Raw genomic sequence first — 12,760 nt, forward strand, 5'->3', positions numbered from 1 at the left:
GATGTGGGAAGAGAAACTGAGCCTGGGAGGATGAGGCAGTACCGAGCCGTGATTGCACCACTGCACTTCAGCATGGGTGACAGAGCAAGACCCTGTCAAAAAAAAAAAAAGAGAGAGAAAAAGAAAAGAGAAAGAAAAAAAACTGGGTCTTGCTTTTTGTTAGATATACTTGTGTGTATATGCATGCACACATATATATATAAAATACCTACACACACTACATACATGGGGAGGCAGACACATTTTTCTGTGTCTGTCTCACAAGAGATTGGAAGGATATATACTAAAATACCAATGCAGGTGGAATTTATAACTAATTTTTCTTTTAGCTTAATTTTACTTTTAGCTTTATTTTTATTTAAGGAACACGCATTACTTGTGCAATCTTTTTAAGTTAAAATAAAGACTGTACAGCAACTTGGGGAAATGCTTGGGATGAGAATCACAGTATAAAATATCTAAACTATTATTTCAACCAGAGTTAACTCTTGATTAGTCAGAAGAAGAAGAGTGACAGTCAGAGGAATACTTAAAATCATGGTCAACACAAGTAATTCTCACGGTGTGGTCCTGGGCTAGGAGACTCAGCCTCATCTGAGAACTGATTAGAAATCTGATTCTCAGTCCTACCCCAGACCTGCTGAATGAGAAACCAGAGATGGGGCCCAGCATGTGTCCTAACAAGTCCTCCACATGATTCTGAGGCTCACTAAGGTTTCAGAAACCATACTCGATTCTTGATTACCTACGAAAGGTGCAACATGGACCAGGAACGCCTTATTAACTTCATAATTAAGAAATGGCTCATTAGCTCTGATTAACCTCCTTTCCAACTAGAGTGCGAGGGAGGAGTTTGAAGGGAGCAATGTCAAGTGAGTGGACTTGAAGACCCCAACTTACCTGCAACCAGGTTAATTCACCATCATCTCCTAAAACAACCAGATATTAAAAGTAAAAAAAAGAAAAAAAAAAAAAGAAAAAGTGAAATACACTAAAATGATAATATTGTAGTCACTATGTTAAGGTTTTTCTTTTTTCTCTCACTGAATAATGTAGTAATAGCACTTTTTTTTTTCTTTCGAGACAGAGTTTCGCTCTTGTCGCCCAGGCTGGAGTGCAATGGCACGACCTGGTCTCACTGCAACCTCTGCCTCCTGGGTTCAAGAGATTCTCCTGCCTCAGACTACTGACGCAGCTGGGATTACATGCACCGGCCGCCATGCCCAGCTAATTTTTTTGTATTTTTAGTTGAGATGCAGTTTCACCATGTTAGCCAGACTGGTTTTGAACTCCTGACCTCAGGGGATCCACCTGCCTCGGCCTCCCCAAGTGCTAGGATTACAGGCATGAGCCACCATGCCCGGCCAGTAATAGCACTTTTAAAATGTTTTAAAAGAGAAAACATTTTAACATCAGACAGAAAGCTAATTAGATTTATTTAAACAATTAACTTAGGAGGTACTTCGGCTAAGCTGTCTAAGGTCTCCATCGCAGATCTTGGAAGTAGGCTGAATTTCTAAGCAGGCTTTGTAAATTGGGTTCAATACCTCAGTAATCATCTTAATGAAAAAAAAAATGTAGGCCATGTGATTTGTCTAGAGCAACGAAAAATGCCAAAACACATCCTACTGCTCTCACACGGCCTGATCTTGAAGATGGCTCGTTCCTAACTGCTGAGAGAATCCCCAGTACCACCGCCCTCAAACACCTTCCCTGCCGCAGCAGTTTCTTCAATACTATTTGAAAATTTGCCTGGTTAAACTTGACCTGTACAAATAATAAACCAAAACCTAGATTATTTAAAAAAAATATTTTTAACTACTTTCAGTAGGGATTTCCTGGGAGGGCTTGATATTTCACACAAAATGAGGTTCAAGTGATTTACGAGCTTTCCCACTCCTGACGTGACTCTTCCCCTCATCTACAACATATATTGAGGATAAATTCACTCTGTGACTCAGATGAAGCAGCCAGTAGTATAAGGGTAGGCAGAGAACAATGAACAGGAAGGACGGTGTGTGCTGCAACTGTGTACTTTTGGGTAAATCATTCAGCCTGTCTGCTTCCAATCTACTTAAGCAAGTGGCTGTAAAAGTCAGATGACTGCATAAAACAGGAGCTCTCTCTAAAAGGAGCAGACTCAGAAGAGAAAGCAGTTGGCCCCGAGTCCTGTGTGATGGAGGTAATCATCCCCTCAGAAGGCCTGGCACACAAGCCAGAAAAATCTCTGACTTACAGGATGAAAGGTAAAATAACACTCAGACTTCTGACTTTGTTTCACTGCAGCCCAGGATGCATGTAAATATACTTTGGAGACCTTAGGATTTTCCCTGTGGCCTAGTTTTTTGTTTTGGTTTGAATTTTAAATAAATGCTCTGCAAGACATCTGAAATGGATGGGAATAAACCGATCTCTATGCAATTAACCTTTAAATGAAACATACCGAGTAAACTGACTTTGCTTTTTACTTTATTTATTTAGGGACAGAGCCACTGTTGCCCAGGCTGGAGCACAATGGTGCAATCATGGCTCACTACACCCTCGACCTCCCAGGCTCAATCGATTCTCCCACCTGAGCCTGCCGAGTAAATGGGACTATAGACACATACCACTGTGCCTGGCTAATTTTTGCATTTTTAGTAGAGACAGAGTTTCGTCATGTTGCCCAGGCTGGTCTTGAACTCTTGGCCTTAAGCAATCCTCCTGCCTTGGCCTCCCAAAGTGCTGGGATTACAGGCATAAGCCACAGCACCTGGCTGACTTTGTTTTTTTAATCCTCTATTTTTAATCTGTGAAAAGCTGAGAAAGGTGTTTGGAATCTCCTATTACGACTCTGGTTTAATTAAATTCTCTGAGTTTCCAACTGTTTTTTTCTTTTCTTTTTATTTGGGTCAGAGTCTCACTCTGTTACCCAGGCTGGAGTGCAGTGGCGCATTTTCGGCTCACTGCAACCTCCACGTCCCAATTGAAGCGATTCTCCTCCCTCAGACTCCCAAGTAGCTGAGACTACAGAAGTGTGTCACCACACCCAGCTAATTTTTGTATGTTTGTAGAGATGAGGTTTTGCCATGTTAGCCAGGCTGGTCTCAAACTCCTCACCTTACGTGATCGGCCCACTGTGGCCTCCCAACGTGCTGGGATTACAGGTGTGAGCCACCATGCCCAGCCCTATTTTTTTTCTTAATCTACTTCACATAAGTTTTTGCTTCCCCTACTCCGGACGATGCCACCGAGGCGGCGGCGGCGCGCTCTGGAGGTCTGAAGCTGCTACTGGCTGCCACGGGCCAGCGGCTTGATGAGTTGGGCAGCCGCCCCTGGCTCGGGGCTGTGAGCGGCTCGGGGCCAGGGGTGGGCGGCGGGGCGGCGCGGCCACCTGGGTGGGCTGGGGCCGCCTCCCTCCCGGAGGCCCCACCGTCCCCGGAGCTGCAGTTGACGGCCGGCCGCGGGGGCCCAGCATGAGCCTCGACCTGAGTGAGGACTAGGTGCGCCGGCTCATCGGTCTTGATGCAGAACTTTATTATGTGAGAAATGACCTTATTAGTCACTACGCTCTATCCTTTAATCTGTTAGTACCCAGTGAAACTAATGTCCTGCACTTCACCTGGCATGCGAAGTCCAAGGCTGAACAGAAGCTGGGATTCCAAGCGGACAATGTGTTGGCAATGGACATGCCCCAGGTCAACACTTCCGTTCCCAGGGAAGTTCCACGCGTTTTATCAGTGTTTCGGGTAGAGCTTTCCTGTATACTGGCGAAGTAGATTCTGAAGTTATGATACTAATGCAACTCAACTTGACTAAATTCTTCAAAGAATTTTACCATCTTAAATTGTAAATCAAGGAAAACGTGCACCAAAAATGATCCTGTACATGCAGTTACAGCCACTTCTACGTGTGTGTTTTATATTACGGTAGGGGTTTGTTGTGCAGTAATATTTCTCGTAGCAATAATATTAGCTGTTTTGCACCTTCACAGTATGAAAAGGGTTGAACTGGATGACAGCATCAATGCCAGCAGTAGTTCCCAAGGGCTGTCTCAGCCATCCACCCAGACGACCCAGTATCTGAGGGCTGACACACCCAACAATGCGACTCCTATCACCAGCTCCTCAGGTTATCCTACCTTGCGGACAGAGAAGAACGACTTGAGAAGTGTCACTCTTTTGGAGGCCAAAGCCAAGGTGAAGGATATAGCAATATCCAGGGAGAGGATAGCTCTAAAAGATGTACTCCAAGAAAGTACTTTTGGGCGTATTTTCCATGGGATTTTAATAGATGGAAAAGATCCAAATAAAGAAAAACAAGCATTTCTCACAACAGTTAAAGATCAAGCTTCTGAAATTCAGGTAACGATGCTCACTGAAAGTGATAAGCTGCGAGGTCTTCATCACAGGAATCTTCTTCCTATTACTCATGTGTGTATAAGAGAAAGAGAAAAGCCCATGGTGATATTGCCTTACATGAATTGGGGGAATCTTAACTTGTTTTTACGGCAGTGCAAGTTAGTAGAGGCCAATAAGCCACAGGCAATTTCTCAACAAGACCTGGTACCCATGGCTATTCAGATTGCCTGTGGAATGAGCTACCTGGCCAGAAGGGAAGTATTCCACAAAGACTGGGCTGCTAGGAACTGTGTCATTGATGACACACTTCAAGTTAAGATCACAGACAATGCCCTCTCCAGAGACTGGTTCTCCATGGACTATCACTGTTTGGGGGACAATGAAAACAGGCCAGTTTGTTGGATGGCTCTTGAAAGTCTGGTTAATAACGAGTTGTCTAGCACTAGTGATGTGTGGGCCTTTGGAGTGATGCTGTGGGAATTCATGACTCTGGGCCAGATGGCCTACGTGGACACTGACCCCTTCGAGATGGCCGCATACCTGAAAGATGGTTACCGAATAACCCAGCCAATCAACTGTCCTGATGAACCATTTGCTGTGATGGCCTGTTGCTGGGCCTTAGATCCGGGGGAGAGGCCCAAGTTTCAGCAGCTGGTACAGTGTCTCACAGAGTTTCATGCAGCCCGGGGTGCCTACGTCTGACTCCTCTCTTGCACCCACAGCATCAGGAGGAAGGTGCCTGTCGGGGCTCACTTGAAGCCTGTCATGGCTGCTTCGTGTCTAACACAAGCCAACAGAAGTACATTTGTTTTCCAGAACACTGTGCCCTAGTAATGCTGTAGAATCTGAACTTTTTAAGACAGACTTAATAATGTGGCATATTTTCTAGATATCACTTTTATTAGGTTGAAGTGAAAGGGTTTTTGTGAATTTTTTGGCCAAAATTTTTTAAAACATAGTTACCTTGGACTAGGGGTACACTGTTACAAAATAAATAAACAGTTTTTAAAATTGTTCAGACACAGATATTTGGAATTAACTATCTTAGTGCCAACTGCTTATTTTTTTTTTTTTTTTTTTACTTTATCAAGGTGATGTAAGTGACTCACCTTTAAAGTTTTTTTAATGTTATTTTTTATCACTACTCTTGAAATGGCTTGTCTTCAAGATGCAATACTTTTCTTAGGAAAGGAAAAACAGCATAAAAAAGATACCTGGTTTGCCTTATACAAGAAAAGGCAATATGAGAGGAAGAAAACGTAAAGAAAAGCTAGAGGAAAAAAAATTTTTTTAAATACTTACTAGAAACAAACTGCCCTTGCATGGAAAACTGTTTACTTTTTTAGTGAAAAGGAATTCTGCTTTTGTATTTTTGGGAAAGCAGGAACTGAGGTCATTGCATCTTTAATTTGGCAGAAACTAGCTTTTCTGTGAACCAGAAGTGGTATGGGGCGGATCTGTAGTAAACGAAGGTGATTTTATTTATTTTTACTCTCTGGAAAAGGAGATAATACAATTCCAGAAAGTGGACTCATATTTCTAAGGTTAAGATTCCCTTTTATTGCACCTAGAATAGTGCTATGCACACAGTGGGTGCTTGAGTTGTCTTTTTCTTTTTTTTTTTTTAAGTAAACTGGTAAATTTTGTACTTATCTTCAAGGCTGGCTTAAGTATAAAATTGTTTTTTAAAACACTTGAAAAATTAAAGGATTTGTTTTGTATTTTTAAAAAAGGTTTTGTTTCATAAAATTAAAAAATCTTGGTAGACTATATCATTTGCATCAATAAATAGCATCTTTAGTCAGTTTAAGGATGTATCCTTAAATATAACCTCCTGGAAATAAAATTAAACCTCAAACCATATTTCTAAATCATCTCCGGGTCAAAATGAAATAAAAGGACAGAGGTTCTAGTTCTGTTATGGCAGTGGAACAACCCATCCCATTTTAACTGATTATAGCTAAAAACTCTGGACAGAGTACAACAACAACCTAAAGATTTGGAAAAGTCAACAAAAGCAGGTGAACTGAGAGGGAGGTGAAACTTGAAGCAGCAATTGCACTGGATGAGTTTCCCTGTTTTGTTCCTCTCCTACGGCTTTGGGGTGTGTGTGTGTGTGTGGGCGTGTGTGTGTGTGTGTGTGTGTGTGTGTGTATTTTTTTTTTTTTTTTGAGACAGGGTCTCACTCTGTCCTATCACCCAAGCTGGAGTGCAGTGGGATGATCTCAGTTCACTGCAGCCTCTGCCTTGCAGGCTCAGGTGATCCTCTGCCTCAGCCTTCTAAGTAACTGGAACCACGGGTGCGTGCCACCACACCTGGCTAATTTTTTTGCGTTTTTGGAAGAGATGGGATTTTGCCATGTTGCCCAGGCTGGTCTCAAACTCCTAGGCTCAAGGGATCCGCTTGCCTCAGCCTCCCAAAGTGTGGGATTACAGCCGTGAGCCACTGCACTTGGCAAAAATTATTTTAAAATGATAAAAGCAATAATTCATTAGGAAGTCATAATTATAAATGTAAATGTACATAATAGAGGCTAAAAAATATATGCAGAAAAACGGACAAAAATTAAAAGGAGAACTAGACAATTCTAAAATTATAGGAGATGTTAACGCTCTCCTTTAAGGAACTGATAGAACTAGGCTATGCAGAGTGGATACTGCCTGTGAATCCAGGGCTTTGGGAGGCCGAGGTGGGAAGATGATTTGAGGCTAAGAGTTCGAGACCAGCCAGGGCAACACAGTGAGACCCTGTCTCTACAAAAAAAATTTTTTTTACGTTAGCCGAGCGTGGTGGCATGCACTTATAGTCCCAGCTGCTATAAAATTCACAGGACACAGCTAGAGAAGTGCTTAGAAGGAAGGTCAAAGCTTTAAGTACTTGTATTAGAAAAGAAGATCTAAAATAAATTATCTCAGGTTCCACAACTTTGAGAAACTAGGGAGAAAAAAGGAGAATGGGAGAGCAAAGTAATCCAAAGAAAGAAAAAAAGGATAGAAATCAATAAAATATAGCTGGGCGCGGTGGCACAGGCCTGCAATCCCAGCTACTCGGGAGGCTGAGGCTAGAGAGTTGCTTGAACCCAGAAGGCAGAGGTTGCAGTGAGCTGAGATCGCGCCACTGCACTCCAGCCTGGGCGACACAGCGAGACTGCGTCTCGGAAAAAAAAAAAAAAGAAATCAATAAAATAGAAAACAACCAATAGAGAAAATTAACAAAGCCAAAAGCTCATTCTTTGAGAAGATAATAAAAATGCCAAACTTCTAATTAGACTGATCAAGAAAAAAAGAGTGAGAACATAAATCACCAATACCCAAGAATGAAAAAGGAGTTACTGCTACAGACATTAAAAGGAGAAAACTGCAAATTCATACTAACAAATTCAACAACTTAAATGAAATAGACATATTTTTGAAAAACAAAACTTCCCAAACCTGACTCAGAAGAAACAAATCTGAATAGTCCTATATCTAAATAGATTTCTTTTTTGTCTTTTTTTTTTTTTCCTTTTTGTGGAGAACAGGGTCTCGCTATATTACCCAGGCAGGTCTCGAACTCCTGAGCTCAAGCTATCCTCCCGCCTCTGCCTCCCTGAGAGCTGGGATTACAGGCGTGAGCCACCGCACCCAGCCTAAATAGATTATATATTTAAAAAATTTGTGTTCAAAAAGCTTCCCAGAAAGCAAATTCTGGACTTAGATTACTTCATTGGTGAATTCTATCAAATATTCAAGAAATAAACAATAACATCAATCTTAGAAAACATTTTCAGAAAACAGACAATGAAGGATCATATAAGGCCTATATAACCCTAACAGTAAAATCTGATAGACATTAAAAAAAAATTACATACCAATATCCCTCAAGATTACTGTTGCAAATTTTTTAACAAACTATTGGCAAATAGGATTCAACAACATACATAAAAAAGGGTAATATATAATGACCAAATAGGCTTTACCCCAGGAATGCAATCTCAGTTTAACATTTGTAATTCATCAAAAATTATATAATCATTTCTATAGATGTCAAAGAAAGTGGCAAAACTCAAAAACCAATTCAGGTAACTTATCTAGAAAACCAGGAATACGCAAGTCAATAAAGCGTATCCAAGAAAAACCTACAACTGATCTATACAAAATGATAGAAGGTCTCATTGTATCTCCCTGAGATCGAGAACAAAGTTAAGGATGCTTGCTTTCAGACAAATGACTTGTATCTAAATTATATACAGAACTGTTTGTTAATACTCAATACTCAAAACTCAATACAATGCTACATTTTGAAAAGGTCAAAGACGTGAATACTTTATAAGAAAATATACAAATTGTCAATAACACACAAACAAGGCTCAGCATTATTCGTTATCAGGGGAATGCAAAATAAAACCGCCATGCACTCTGTATCCATTAGAATGGCTAAAACGGTAAACAAAACCCGAAACAACCTGCCCACATCAAGCATTAGTCAGGATGTGAAGCACCCGGAGCGCTCATGTCCACGGCTGACAGGAATGTCAAATGGTATATCCACTGTGGAAAACGGTTTGGTAGTTTCTTAACATTCAATGGTCCCTCCTAGATACTCAAGAGATTTAAAAACGTGTCTACAGAAAGGCCTTACACAACTGAACATAGGTAATTTTTTTTTTTTTTTTGAGACGGAGTCTCACTCTGTCGCCCAGGCTGGAGTGCAGTGGTGCGATCTCTGTTCACACCATTCTCCCGCCTTAGCCTCCCAAGTAGCTGGGACTACAGGCACCCACCACCACACCCGGCTAATTTTTTGTATTTTTTAGTAGAGACGAGGTTTCACCCTGTTAGCCAGGATGGTCTCGATCTCCTGACCTCGTGATCCGCCCGCCTCAGCCTCCCAAAATGCTGGGATTACAGGCATGAGCCACCACGTCTGGCTGAACACAGGTAATTTTCTTTCTAATAAAACCCAGAAAGAACACAAATGTCCATCAACAGGTAAATGAAAAAAAAAAAAAGTGTGGTATTTTCATACAATGGAACACTATTCAACAATAACAAGGAATGAATAATTAAAATACAAAGCAACATACTAAGGTGTGGGGTGAATCTCAAAATCTATACACTAAAAGAAGTGAAAGAAGTCAGACAAAAGAGACTCTAAGCTCTATGATTCCATTTCTATAAAAGCCTAGAAACTGCAAACTAATCTATAATGACTGAAAGCAGATCAGCATTGAGCTGCAGAAGTGGATGGCAAAAGGGAAGAACTGCAAGGAGACATGAGGAAAACTGTAAGGATGGAAATGTTTTTTGTTAGTTTTTTTTTTTTTTTCTTGAGACAGAGTCTCGCTCTGTCGTCCAGATGGGAGTGCAGTGGCATGATCTCGGCTCACTGCAACCTCTGCCTCCCAGGTTCAAGCAATCTCCTGTCTCAGTCTCCCAAGTAGCTGAGATTACAGGCATGTGCCACCATGGCCAGCTAATTTTTTGTATTTTTATTAGAGATGGGGTTTCACCATGTTGGCCAGGCTGGCCTCGAACTCCTGACCTCAGGTGATCTACCCAATTGGGCCTCCCAAAGTGCTGGGATTACAGGCGTGAGCTACCACGCCCAGCAAGGACGGAAATGCTTATGTTGATTGTGGTGATGGCTTCACAGGTGTATTCATATGTCAAAACTTACCAAATTGCACACTTTTAATGTGGGGAGTTTACTGTACTTCCATTACACCTCAATTTGGAGGAAAAAGAAACCAAACTGAGAGGCAGCACAGCACTGTGGTTAATGGCACGAATTCTGCAGCCAAACTGCCTAGGGTTCAAATCCCAGCTCCAATTCTTGCTGTGTGGAGCTGATATGTAATAAAGCACTCAAAACACCACCACCACATAGTAACTGCTGTATGAAAACTTGCTATTATTACAATAGACTATTTAGAAATTGATCACAATGAAAACAGTACCTACCAAAATATTTGTGATGTAACCAGATTCATACTATAAAAAAAAGTCATAGTCTTAAACTTGTTAGAAAATGAAGCCAGGCACAGTGGTTCACAGCTGTGATCCCAGCACTTTGGGAGGCCGAAGTGGGAGGATCACCTGAGGTCAGGAGTTGGAGACCAGCCTGGCCAACATGGCAAAACCCCACCTCTACTAAAAATACAAAAATTAGCTGGGGGTGGTGGCACGTGCCTGTAATTCCAGCTACTCAGGAGGCTGAAGCAGGAGAATCGCTTGAGCCCAGGAGGCGGAGGTTGCAGTGAGCCGAGATCACACCACTGCACTCCAGCCTGGGCGACAGAGTGAGGCTACGTCTCAAAAAAAAAAAAAAAAAAAGAAAATGAGATAAAAGATAGTTCAACTCAAAAAGAAAAAATAATTCAAAGGAATTTCAAAGAAAGATTTAATACAGATAAAAAGAAATTATTGAATTGACTAAATATAAGTAAAAATTAAAAGAACAATGAATCTAAACCAAATCTGCAATAAGCCAACACAAACACAAACTTAACCAAAGATTGGTGAGAAAAAACCAAAAGCAGTATCAGGATTAAGTAAAGAATATAACCACAGATAAAACAGATTATATTAAGCTCTAAGAGAATCTTTGGCCATGGGACTCAGCTGCTGGCAGGAGGCCACAAGGCTGTTTGAGTATCCTCATGACATGGCCGCTAATGTCCCCCCAAAGTGAGCAATCCAAAAGAGAGAGCAAGGAGCAAGCCACAATGCCTTTGATGAAGCCATCTCTCAAGTGACATGCTGTCGCTTCTACCACACTCCATTCACTAGAGGTGAATCAGCCTATACTGAAGAGGAGAATTGGAATCCACCTTTGAAGGGAGAAACAGCAAAGAATTTGTGAGCATATTCTTTTTTACTCTTTTTTGTGAGCATATTCTAAACTTCCCATGGATGTCATCGAAGGAGCACAGTATGATTTAATACTGAAACTGAACAGCTTTGACCTAGTAGTTCATACAGTAGCCAACAGATGTTGAATATTGCTGTGCTTCTCTTAAAGATTTAAATACCACATAGCTCCCCCGGCGTACACAGTTTGGGAAACGATGCCCTTTGCACCACAGAGTGCAAGCTTTCCAGGTGGTGCATCAGGGGATAGCTTTCCCAACCAGAGTGAAAAGGAATAAAGGAGGATGTTTTCTGCTGTTTGGAATGGCTTGACACTATCCAGGACACATTCCAGGAGAGCTGAATGACTCATACCCTGAGTTCTTATGCCAAGGAACTGTAAGATCTTTGCTTGAGAAAGCATGCAACAAACTCTAGCTTCCAAACAGCCATTCCAATCCACTGAAACCTCTCATCGTGTCAGCTGTTGGTAAAGTGCTACAGAGAGGTCATAAACAGATCATTTTGCTAGAAGCAAACTGCTTTGCTTCACCAAGAAGTAAATATAATCCTTTCCTTGTGGACTCAGATTTGTTATGCTTTGTTGAGCTAACAGTCGTATTCCTTCTCTTCCCACTTGGTCAATCAGTATCTTTATAAGCTTTTATCTTTTATTCTTTTTTATTAGGGTTTAATAGACCAAAATTATACAGAGTTAATGTATGACATGTTTTGATATATGTATACATTATGAAATGGTTATAAGCTAATTAACATATGTATCATTTCATATATTTAAAGATATCTTAATAATAAAAAAGCAAATTTCTACTTTGTTTACATTTTCAGATACTTTCATACTTCGAGAAAAGCTGCAGAGCATCCCCTGTGCCCTTTACTCATCTTCCTCTATTATTAACACAGCTTATATAACCCCGGTACAATGATCAAAACTAGGTAACTAGGTAATACATACAATACCAATGCCATTCACTAATTATAGGCCCCATTTTGCTAATTGTACCAGTAATACCCTTTCTGTGGCCAGAATTCAACTGAGGATTCTACACTGCATTCGGTGTCATTCTCACCCAATCTGTAATACTTCCTAGATCACTCTTGTTTTTCATAACGTTGACATGTTTGAGAAACACTCTGGCTGATTATTTTGAGAAATGTTCCTCAATTTGGGTCTGATGTTTTCTCATGATTAGACTGAGCTTATGCATTAATGGCAAAAATCCTATAGAAGAGCCAGGCAGAGTGGCTCATGCCTGAAATTCCAGAACTTTGGGTAGCCGAGGCAGGAGGATCGTTTGAGCCCAGGAGTTTGAGACCAGCCTTGGCAACATAGCAAGAGCCCATCTCTATTGAACAACTAGCCAGGGATGGTGGCGCACACCTGTACTCCCAGCTACTTGAGAGGCTGAGGTGGGAGGATCTCTTGAGCCCAGGAGTTCAAGGCTGCAGTGAGCCATGACAGCGTCACTGCGTTCCAGCCTGGGTGACAGAGTGAGACCCCATCTCAAAAACAGAAAAGAATCCTACAGCAGGGACTGCGCCTCACTGCATCCCTACAGCAGGGACTG

At 41.4% G+C, this 12,760-nt stretch overlaps 1 protein-coding gene and 1 pseudogene across 2 annotated transcripts in view; one reads left to right on the plus strand and one right to left on the minus strand.

The window, feature by feature from the left end:
• The window catches only part of ANKFY1 (ankyrin repeat and FYVE domain containing 1), a 116,057-nt gene that overhangs the window by 73,496 nt on the left and 29,801 nt on the right, over positions 1-12,760 (minus strand). The gene's annotated exons all lie outside the window — the stretch shown is intronic.
• LOC105539953 lies at positions 3,441-5,384 on the plus strand (annotated as a pseudogene).

The sequence above is a fragment of the Mandrillus leucophaeus genome, unplaced genomic scaffold, assembly GCF_000951045.1.
Source record: "Mandrillus leucophaeus isolate KB7577 unplaced genomic scaffold, Mleu.le_1.0 Scaffold212, whole genome shotgun sequence".
NCBI classification, from domain to species: domain Eukaryota; kingdom Metazoa; phylum Chordata; class Mammalia; order Primates; family Cercopithecidae; genus Mandrillus; species Mandrillus leucophaeus.